This window comes from Triticum urartu, chromosome 3A (genome assembly GCF_056163025.1).
Source record: "Triticum urartu cultivar PI428250 chromosome 3A, HENAU_Tu73, whole genome shotgun sequence".
NCBI classification, from domain to species: domain Eukaryota; kingdom Viridiplantae; phylum Streptophyta; class Magnoliopsida; order Poales; family Poaceae; genus Triticum; species Triticum urartu.
The window spans coordinates 498,924,740-498,935,560 of NC_141875.1; positions in this window are offsets into that span (position 1 = coordinate 498,924,740).

Here is a 10,821-nt window from a genome sequence, read left to right on the forward strand (position 1 = left end):
TGGTCATTTTGGTCTTCTTAATGCGCTCCTTGATCTCACGAAGAGTGGTTTCTCTGGCTTATCTTGTGTCAAGTATTGGTACTTGAGGTATGATCCGTCATACGCCCGTGCACTAGTCCGAGCAGCAAACGCAAATGTTTGATGGCCCGACAGGAGCCCCCGGGCTTGGTCCATACATGCCACCGGGCATCGTTGGGGTAGGCCCAACAAATGCGCGGGCGTACATGTTAACCTTGTCGGGGTTGGGCGTTGTGTTTCTGAGATCTTCTCTACTTCTTCATTAACCTGGACTTGAGTCAGCTCTCAAGGGTCCCATGGTGCCTTCATAACCACACGGTGTGTGTTGTTCATGTTGTAAACCAAGGACACCCGCGTCCACAGGACTCCATTCGGGCGTCCGCGCGTGGATTGGGGTAACTGCCACTTTTACCTTTAACTCACCCACCACGCCTGCCCTTTCCGCCATGCGTGCTGCATGCATTGCGCGAGGTGGTGGTGGATGCGCAGGGCAAGGGGACGTGTGCCTTGGCAGAATACGTGGCACCTCAGATTGGCATAGTGGGACGACCAATGAATCAGGACGCCATCCGGGACGCAGAGGGCTGGATTGGAGAAGTGGGGCAGTTGCCCCAGAGTAGTGAAGAGCCAGCCCCCCCTCTTATTCCGCTATAAAAGGAGACATGAGGGGGTGGCGATGCTCGTCCACCATCTCTTCCTTCTTCTTCCTTGGTTCCGCCTCCACCATGGCGAAGGGAAGGGGCCGAGCTCGTGCTCCGACAGTAGCAACGAGAAATTCTTCTCGAAACCTCGCTCCTGCCTCCGTTGTAGTTGCAGAGGTTGGATCCAGTGCACAAGGTGGAGCTGCAGGGCGCGGTAGGGGTCGACGCAGCACCCGCGGCCAAGGTGGGCGAAGTGGTGTACTCGCCGCTCCTCCTCCAACTCCTCCGACGCCAACAGAAGGCCACGTGGGGGATACAACGTTGGAGTTCATCGCCAAGTTGTGTGATCCTCCCCGCAGTCGCATGCGGCTCCCTCACCCCTTTGTCACGGTGATGGAGGTTGACCAGCCACTCAGGTTGTGGCTACGCATGAGCGGCTGCTGTAATGGCGCTGTGTAGGCGAACATCGAGTTCCCCACACCTCGCATCATGCTCCTTAGGTGTGGTTGGGAAACCTTCGCCCGTGCCCATTATCTGGCGGAAGGGCACGTCCTCTGCTTCAAGTTGATGGAGGCTGACATGCTCACCATCAAGGTCTTCAGGCGCTCAGGTGGTCGCCTTGGGTGCTGCGCGGAAAGCTCGAGTGATGATGAAAGCTCCTCCTCGGGCGATAGCGATGAGGAGGACACCGATGGAGGAGACAGCGACAGAGAGTCCCCAGTTGTCAAGCGCGAAGACGACGACTCAGACTCCGGCTGAATGCCGGACGCACCATCACCATCAGCTAGGCACCGGCAACACCATCATGTGTAGCTGGACCCCGGCAGAGCGATTTGCCGGGGGTGTTTGGCATGGATGTCACCGCTTCCTCCAGTTGGACCCCGACAGGCTCGTGGACTTCGGCTTCGTCTTCCCTGCCGGTGTCCCTGCTGATCCGCGTCCCTCTGGTCGTGGTGGGGGTTACTAGGGCATCGCCTAGCCGCTCTCTCCATCTACGGCCTCTTCTTCCTTGCCGAGGAGGCGCCCTCCCGATCTTGTTAGGATGCATCCCGCTGGTCCTGACGGGGTCAGGCTGGGATTTTGCCCAGGCACTCCTTTTTCCTTCTTTCCTTCTTAATGTAACTCCTAGGAGGAGAGGGACAAGAAAGGCATTACGGGGCACTTCTCTTTTTAAATCAAGAAAATGCAGGCGCTTGCCAAATTTGAATCAAAATTATGTAATACTTCATCCATATTAGTACTCGTATGATTTGTACTTGTTTGTCCACGTAAATTTGAAAAAAGAGTTTGCCGGATACTTGTACATATATTTAAACATACTGAAGGATGAGCATTCAATACTTTTTGTAAGTAAAGTTTCCCGGCAAGGCCTCTTGCCGGTCTTTAGCGCAGATGCTACCCAACCTTGTTTAGTGAGATCGAAAATGGGTTGGAAGCGCGAACAAAGGCCGGTCCCTCGCCAATCTCTCCAAATGCAGCTACAACCATCCTTGTCGAGTGGACTCAAGTCAAGGATAGGAGCGCGAATACCAGAGGCGGCAAGGTTTCCTTACGTGCAAGTTTCTCATACATAAGCATAACATGGGATGATGGGATGTAATGAAGTGAACTTATCTCTCTTTGATGTCCTTATCGTCTTAGATAAGGAAAGGTTATCAGGGATCAAGTGCATGGGCTTGCATTATCCTCCTCCCAAAGATGCCGTGGGGGAGCACGATCACCTATGGGGCAGGGTTGCCCCTTTGTGGTTCGGCGAGGGGATGATCACATTGCACAAAGAGCAGAAACAATAGGGCAACGGCGATGGACAACTCTCTTTTACCCAGGTTCGGGCCGCTTTACGGCATAATACCCTACTCCTGCTTTGGCGGATTGAATTGGAGGAACGCGAAGACACGGAGCGCTCAAGCCCGACAAGTGTACCTCGGGGAGAGCAGCTACACGCGTACAAGTGTTGAGGGATCAAATGTTTGAACCCTTTGCCAGTTGCCTCGTGCCTCCTATTATAGCTTAAGGGGCGACCATAGTGGCAAAATAGTCATTACAACACGATTAGATAGCTAATAGTGTTATATACCTAACTCTGGCAGTTAGGACAAGGTGCATTAAATGCACTACTAGGTGTCATTCGGAGGTTGAAGCCCGACAAGACTGCCGCACCGCCTATCCATCTACCTCTTATTAGCGTGACACACCATCAAGACGGGTGTCAATAAAGTTAATCTGTGCTCCAGCAGGCTACCACGTACCCGACAGGATCCACCTAGTCACTTGAGAGCTCGACGCTGCACTGATTAGTGACTGGTGTATGATGAAGTGGAGCAGTGGCGTCCTGGTGGAAGCTTGCCGACACGGGGCCTGCCGGGCTCTGTCTTGGCGGCCCCGGGAACCTTGCCGGGGTGGTCTCAATTTGGCCCCAGGTGTAGTCTCGACCCTGCTGGTCTTGCCTGCCCGGCAAGGGAGACCTTCCTGGGGGATGCACTTGTCACTTTGGTCTTCTTAATGCGCTGCTTGATCTCACGAAGAGCGGTTTTTCTGGCTCATCATCAGTCCCCGTCAAGGCCTCCCGCCAAGAAGGCTGCAACTGTCTGTGCACAAGTCAGGAGTACTAGGGACCCCGTTCCTAGTGCACCAACAGGAGCCCCGGGCCTAGACCATATGCACATCCAAGGCATCGTTGGGTTAGGCCCAACAATGTGCATGGAGACACGTGGCGGAGAGAAACTGACTTGATCCCTTGTTGTGATCCGTCATCATGACAGTTCTTGTCATCGCACGTCCATTCCGCGCATTAATCGCGAGGCTGGGAGCATGGGCGCCGTCGTAGTTAGCCAACAAGGCGCGTCTGTGGCGGGAGCGGCTAGGGTAGGTGGAGAAGAGCTAGCCCCCTCGCGTTTTCCCCATAAAAAGGTAACCGCGAAGGGGCATTGCTCATTCACTTCTGCCCTCCCCTGTTTCATCTCCTTCCTCTTGCCATGAACAAACCACCTTCGCCGCCGTCGCCGACGCCCGTACCAATCTGCTTCGACCTCAAAGCCCTCCTTCTTCCTGAGCCCTGGATGGTGCCCAAGGCAGCCGCCGCGAAGGGGAAGAAGGCGGATAAGCCACTTGACCCCAAGGTGGAGCAGAAGAAGAAGGAGTTGGAGGAACCGGAGAGAATGCGGAATGAGAACGTCGTCTTCTCGCCGCCCACCTTGTCCGCCAATACTTTGATCGAGATGTACGCCTACATGTGGGGGAAAGATACTGATGGTCATGGAGCCCCCAAGGTTCCCCCTTTTGGCCCCATGGACCTGAGCAACTCCTCCCCCTTCTTCTGTGCGTACTTTTATTGCGGATTGGTGCCACCATACTCAGATTTCTTCTATGAGCTGATGTCAACTTATGGATTTCGGCTGCTTGACTTCACCCCAAATGTCGTAACGTGCATGGCAGTTTTTGCACATTTATGCGAGAACTTTATTGGAGTCATGCCCAATGTAGATCTGTTCCGAAGCCGGATTCTACGAGCCTGTCGGGGTCCAGCTGGAGGAAGCTGTGACATCCTGGCCAAACACCCCCAGCAAATTGCTCTTCGGGGTCTAGCTGCAGATGATGGTGCTGCCAACGCCTAGCTGACGGTGATGGTGCGGCTGATGTTCAGCCAGAGTCCAAGTCGTCGTCTTCGCGCTTGACGACCGGGGACTCACTATCACTGTGTCCTCCAACGGTGTCCTCATCGTCACTATCGCTCGAGGAGGAGCTTTCGTCATCACTCGAGCTTTCTACGCAGCACCCAAGGCAAGCACCTGAGCGCCCAAATACCCTGATGGTGAGCATGTCAGGCTCCATCAACTTGAAGCAGAGGACGTGCCCTTCCACCAGATAATGGGCACGGGCGAAGGTTTTCCAACCACGCCCGAGGAGCATGACGCGAGGTGCGGGGAACTCGATGTTCGCCCACATAGCGCCATTATAGCAGCCGCTCATGCGCAGCCGCAGCCTGAGCGGATAGTTTACCTCCATCACCTTGGCAAAGGGGCGAGGGAGCAGCAGGCGATTACGGGGAGGATCGTGCAACTTGACAATGAAATCCAGCACCGTATCCCCCACATGGCCTTCTGTTGGCGTCGGAGCAACTTGAAAGGATCGAGAAGAGGTGTCTAGAGGGGGGTGATTAGACCCTCAGCAAGCAAAAGTAGCAGATTTTAATTTCTTCAAGTTGAGGTGGAGTATTAGCACAAGTTTAAGCATTCACAATACATTTCAAGCAAGCATGATAAGAGTATGAGCAACAGAAAGAGTAAAGCATGCTATTTGCAAGAAAGTAAAGGGATGGGATTGGAGTGTGCAAACGTAATGAAGACACGAAGATTTTTGGCGTGGTTCTGATAGGTGGTGTTATCGTACGTTCACGTTGGTGGAGACTTCAACCCACGAAGGGTAACGGCTGCGCGAGTCCACGGAGGGCTCCACCCATGAAGGGTCCATGAAGAAGCAACCTTGTCTATCCCACCATGGCCATCACCCACGAAGGACTTGCCTCACTTGGGTAGATCTTCATGAAGTAGGCAATCTCCTTGCCCTTACAAACTCCCTGGTTCAACTCCACAATCTTGTCGGAGGCTCCCAAGTGGCACCTAACCAATCTAGGAGACACCACTCTCCAAAAGGTAATAGATGGTGTGATGATGATGAACGCGTTGCTCTTGTGCTTCAAATGATAGTCTCCCCAATACTCAACTATCTCACACAGATTTGGCTATGGTGGAAAGATGATTTGAGTGGAAAGCAATTTGGGGAAGGCTAGAGATCAAGATTCTTGTGGTTGGATTGGAATGTCTTGGTCTCAACACATGAGTAGGTGGTTCTCTTTGAGAAAAAGAGTAGTGGAAGTGTAGGCACGTTCTGATGGCTCTCTCTTGAATAGAGAAGGGGGTGGAAGGGTATATATAGACTCCACACAAAATGCAACTGTTACACACATTTGACCCAACTCGGTGAGACCGAATAGAAGAACTCGGTGAGACCGATTCAGTTCAAAATGTGAACGTTGGGAGTCTCGATGGGACCGACATGATCAACTCGATGGGACCGATGTGCTAGGGTTAGGGCAAAACCTCATCTCGGTGTGACCGATTGCATGAACTCGGTGAAACCGATTTCAGCAATGAGCAAACCAGAGAGTTAGTCCGGCAAACTTGGTGGGACCGTTCGCTCATTTCGGTAAGACTGAAACGTTACGAAGGGAAACAAAGAGTTTGCATTGCCATCTCGGTGAGACCGAGATCCCGATCGGTGAGACCGAATTGATTAGGGTTTCTGGCAGTGGCTATGTCAAAGGAACTCCATGGCGCCAGATAGATCAAATCGGTGGGGCCAAGTTTTACTTCAGGTTTTGGACATATTTGGAATTGAGAAAGTGGTTGAGGGCTTTGGAGGATATCACTAAGCACTTTGAGCAAGTAGACCATTAAGCAGCACCTCATCTCCTTTTAATAGTATTGGCTTTTCCTATGGACTCAATGTGATCTTGGATCACTAAAATAGAAATGAAGAGTCTTGAGCCTTTGCCAATCTTTGTCCTTAGCATTTTGAAGGGGTTCCACATCCTCTTGTCCATGCCACGCCATTGTTGAACTTTCTGAAATATGCTAGATAAAGATATTAGTCCAACAAAAGATATGTTGGCATTAATTACCAAAATCACCCGGGGAGCCACTACAAAAAAAAGACACATCCGTGACATTTTGGGCCGAACGAATTTTTTTCTGTCATGCTTATGACACTTCTATGACGATAATTGTGACAAAACCCGGTATCATCATAGATGTGGTGGGATCCTATTTCTATGAAAAAAATCATGACAAAAAATGGCCTTTTTGTCCTGGGCGGGCCGGAGACGCGGCTGCATGACATTCTTTGGGCCGTCCATGACGGAAAAAACCGTGGTAGAAGCGAGGGCGAGGAAAATATCGAGGAGTTCCCGGTTACGATGGGTGGTCGGGGCCAAGCGATGCACATTTCTCTCATACATGTACGCGTGTGTGTGCGAGGCGTTGTGCTCTAACTAAACCGAGTGAGGCATTGGGCTCTAACTGAACCCGAGCGATTGCACTAGCTACGTTACTGAACCCTGATCGATTCCTTGCTGTTAACTGAACTCAAGTGATTCATTCGCTACTGCTGCTAACTGAAGCCGATTGATGCCGCCTCTTGATGAACATTGAGCGTTGTTGGGGGGACTGGATGAACAGTTCCCGGTGGGTGGGGGGTTGGATGAATAGAACCCCGTGGTAGTAGTGGCCGTTGCCGCTGGATGAACATGACCCCGATCGAGCCGGTTGGGGTGGATGAACAGGACCCCATGGAGGGCTGGATGAACAGGACCCCGTGGAGGGCTTGTTGAACAATAGCCGGTGCAGGGCTGGATGAACAGTGGCCCGTGGAGGGGTTTCGACCCAGCCATGTACATGAGCCCTGGCCGTACGTATGCGCGAGTAGGCGTTCGAGACCCCGCCCGTATGTACGTACGTGGCCGTATTTACTTTCTTGCACCCTGGCCACTGTATGTATATGTACACAATATTAACGGGACTGCGTGACATGCTACGTGCGCGCCTCTACTACGACATGTGCCCTTCCTTACACGGCCACGGTTCATTGCTGCAGCCTGCGGACAGACCGATCGACCAGTATGTACGTACACATTCGCGACCAGAATGACAACGCTACGTACGCTTTGACCAGGTGGGTCCCAACTGTCAGGCACTTCCTTGCGTGCGAAGATGTAGCTGGTGGGTCCCAGCAGTCAGGGAGGGAATCATTTTCCCCCATAATATGGACGCACTTCCTTGCGTGCGAAGATGTAGCTGGTGGGTCCTAGTAGTCAGGGGGAAACGTTTTTTCGTGAAATACGATGGTCCGTACGGTGGGTCCCTGTTGTCAGTGTCGAACCCAGCGAGGAGCAGAACGAAATGACAAGTGGTTTTCAGCAAAGTATTCTTTGCAAGCACTGAAATTATCGGTAACAGATAGTTTTGTGATAAAATAAATTGTAACGGGTAACAAGCAAATAAAGTAAACAAGGTGCAGCTAGGTGGCCCAATCCTTTTTGTAGCAAAGGACAAGCCTGGACAAACTCCTATATAAAGCAAAGCGCTCCCGAGGACACATGGGAATTACTGTCAAGCTAGTTTTCATCATGCTCATATGATTCGCGTTCATTACTTTGATAATTTGATATGTGACCGGTGCTTGGGTGCTACCCTTCCTTGTACAAGCCTCACACTTATGATTAACCCCTCTCGCAAGCATCCGCAACTACGAAAGAAGAATTAAGGTAAACCTAACCATAGCATGAAACATATGGATCCAAATCAGCCCCTTACAAAGTAACACATAAACTAGGGTTTAAGCTTCTGTCACTCTAGCAACCCATCATCTACTTATTAATTCCCAATGCCTTCCCCTAGGCCCAAATAATGGTGAAGTGTCATGTACTCGACGTTCACATAACACCACGAGAGGAGAGACAACATACATCTCATCAAAATATCGAACGAATACCAAATTCACATGATTACTTATAACAAGACTTCTCCCATGTCCTCGGGAACAAACATAACTACTCACAAAGCATATTCATAATCATAATCAGAGGAGTATTAATTATCATTAAGGATCTAAACATATGATCTTCCACCAAATAAACCAACTAGAATCAACTACAAGGAGTAATCAACACTACTAGCAACCCACAGGTACCAATCTGAGGTTTTGGGACCAAGATCGAATACAAGAGATGAACTAGGGTTTGAGAGGAGATGGTGGTGGTGAAGATGTTGATGGAGATTGACCCTCCCTCGATGAGAGGATCGATGGTGATGACGATGGTGACGATTTCCCCCTCCCGGAGGGATGTTTCCCTGGCAGAATAGCTCCATCGGAGCCCTAGATTGGTTCTTCCCAAGTTCCGCCTCAAGACGGTGGCGCTTCGCCCCAAAAACTCCTCTATGATTTTTCAGGGTAAAAGACACCATATAGCCAAAGATGGGCATCGGAGGCCTGCCAGGGGGCGCGCCCTCCACCCTTGTGGCTAGCTGGTGCCCCCCTCTGGTTCTTTCTTCACCCAATATTTTTTATATATTCCAAAAATAATCTCCGTGAAGTTTCAGGATTTTTGGAGTTATGCAAAATAGGTCTCTAATATTTGCTCCTTTTCCAGTCCAGAATTCCGGCTGCCGGCATTCTCCATCTTCATGTAAACCTTGTAAAATAAGAGAGAATAGGCATAAGTATTGTGACATAATGTGTAATAATAGCCCATAATGCATTAAATATCAATATAAAAGCATGATGCAAAATGGACGTATCATCCCTAGCCCATTATGCTCAATCATTAATCCATTCATGAAACACACTCGCATATTAGCTATACCCAATGCTCAAGTATGATCATAGTGCCCCTTAGTTGGTGCTTAATAGGAGAAGATGGAGACTCAAGTAAAAAATAAAAATAGCATAAAGTAAAAGAAAGGCCCTTCGTATAGTGAAGTAGGGATTTGTAGAGGTGCTGGAGCTCAAAGAGAAAAGGATCGAGATAAAAACATTTTGGGTGGCATGATTTTCTTGTCAACGAAAACGATCGAGTAGTTCCCAGTACTTTCCATGCTAGATATATCATAGGCGGTCCCCAAACAGAAAATAAAGTTTATTCCTTTTTCCACCATACTTTCACTTTCCATGGCTAGCTGTATCCACGGGTGCCTTCCATACCAACATTTTCCAAGGAATTTATTATTTGACAACATAAAGTAAATTCATTTTTCATTTCGGGACTGGGCATCCCTAATACCTTTGCCGTACTCTCGTGCAATGACAAGTGAATAAACACTCATCTTGAGAATAACACATCTAGCATGGAAATATATCAGCCACCCCCTACCGTTTCATGAGTGGGATGAGCACACAAAAGAGAAATTTCTTTTGAAAATTAGAGATGACACATACAAATTTGCTTAGAATGGCAAAAGAATACCGCATATAGGTAGGTATAATGGATTCATGTGGCAAAACTGGCTTAAGGATTTTGGATGCACAAGTAGTGATCATACTTAGTGCAAATGAAGGCTAGCAAAAGATTGAGAAGCATCCAACCAGGAAACAAAAAATCTCATAAGCGAGCATTAAGCATAACTAACACCGAATAATGCACCATAAGTAGGATGTAATTTCATAGAATAACTATTGACTTTCATGCTTGCATAGGGAATCACAAACCTTAACATCAATATTCTTACTAAAGCATAATTACTCATCAACATGACTCACATATTATATCATCATATCGCAAAACTATTACAAGGAATCAAGTTTATTTTGTCCAATGATCTTCATGAAAGTTTTTATTATATCCCTCTTGAATATCTATCACTTTGGGACTAGTTTCACATGTTGCTTTTGATAGCTCAAACAAATCTAAGTGAAGAACATGAGCATAAAAATTTTCTTGTCTCAAAATAATTGAAGTGAAGCAAGAGAGAATTTCTTAAAAAATTTACTAACTCTCAAATAAATCTAAGTGAAGCATGAGAGCATTCATTCAAAACTACTAAAGCACATTGTGCTCAAAAAGATATAAGTGAAGCACTATAGCAATTCCGTAGCTCAAAAAGATTTAAGTGAAGCATAGAGAGCAATTCTAACAAGTCATAGCATAATTTTGGCTCTCTCAAATAGGTGTTTCCAGCAAGGATTCATGACTAAAAGTAAAAAGCAAAACAAGCAAAGACTCATATCATACAAGACGCTCCAAGCAAAACTCATGATATGTGACGAATAAAAATATAGCTCCAAGTGAAATACCGATGGTCGTCCCCAAGCTTAATTGCTTGCTTCTCTTTTAGATAATAGCTTGGGATGCCATGGGCATCCCTAATCTTAGGCTCTTCTTACTCCTTATTCATTCATCCATCGTGATCTCACCCAATACTTGAAAACTTCAATCACACAAAACTCAACAAAACCTTCGTGAGATCTGTTAGTATAAGAAAGCAAATCAATACTATAAGTAATGTTAAAAACCCATTCATATTTTATTTTTGCATTATATCTACTGTATTCCAACTTTGCTATAGCTTGTACCCTCCAATACAAACCATAGATTCATCGAAATAAGCAC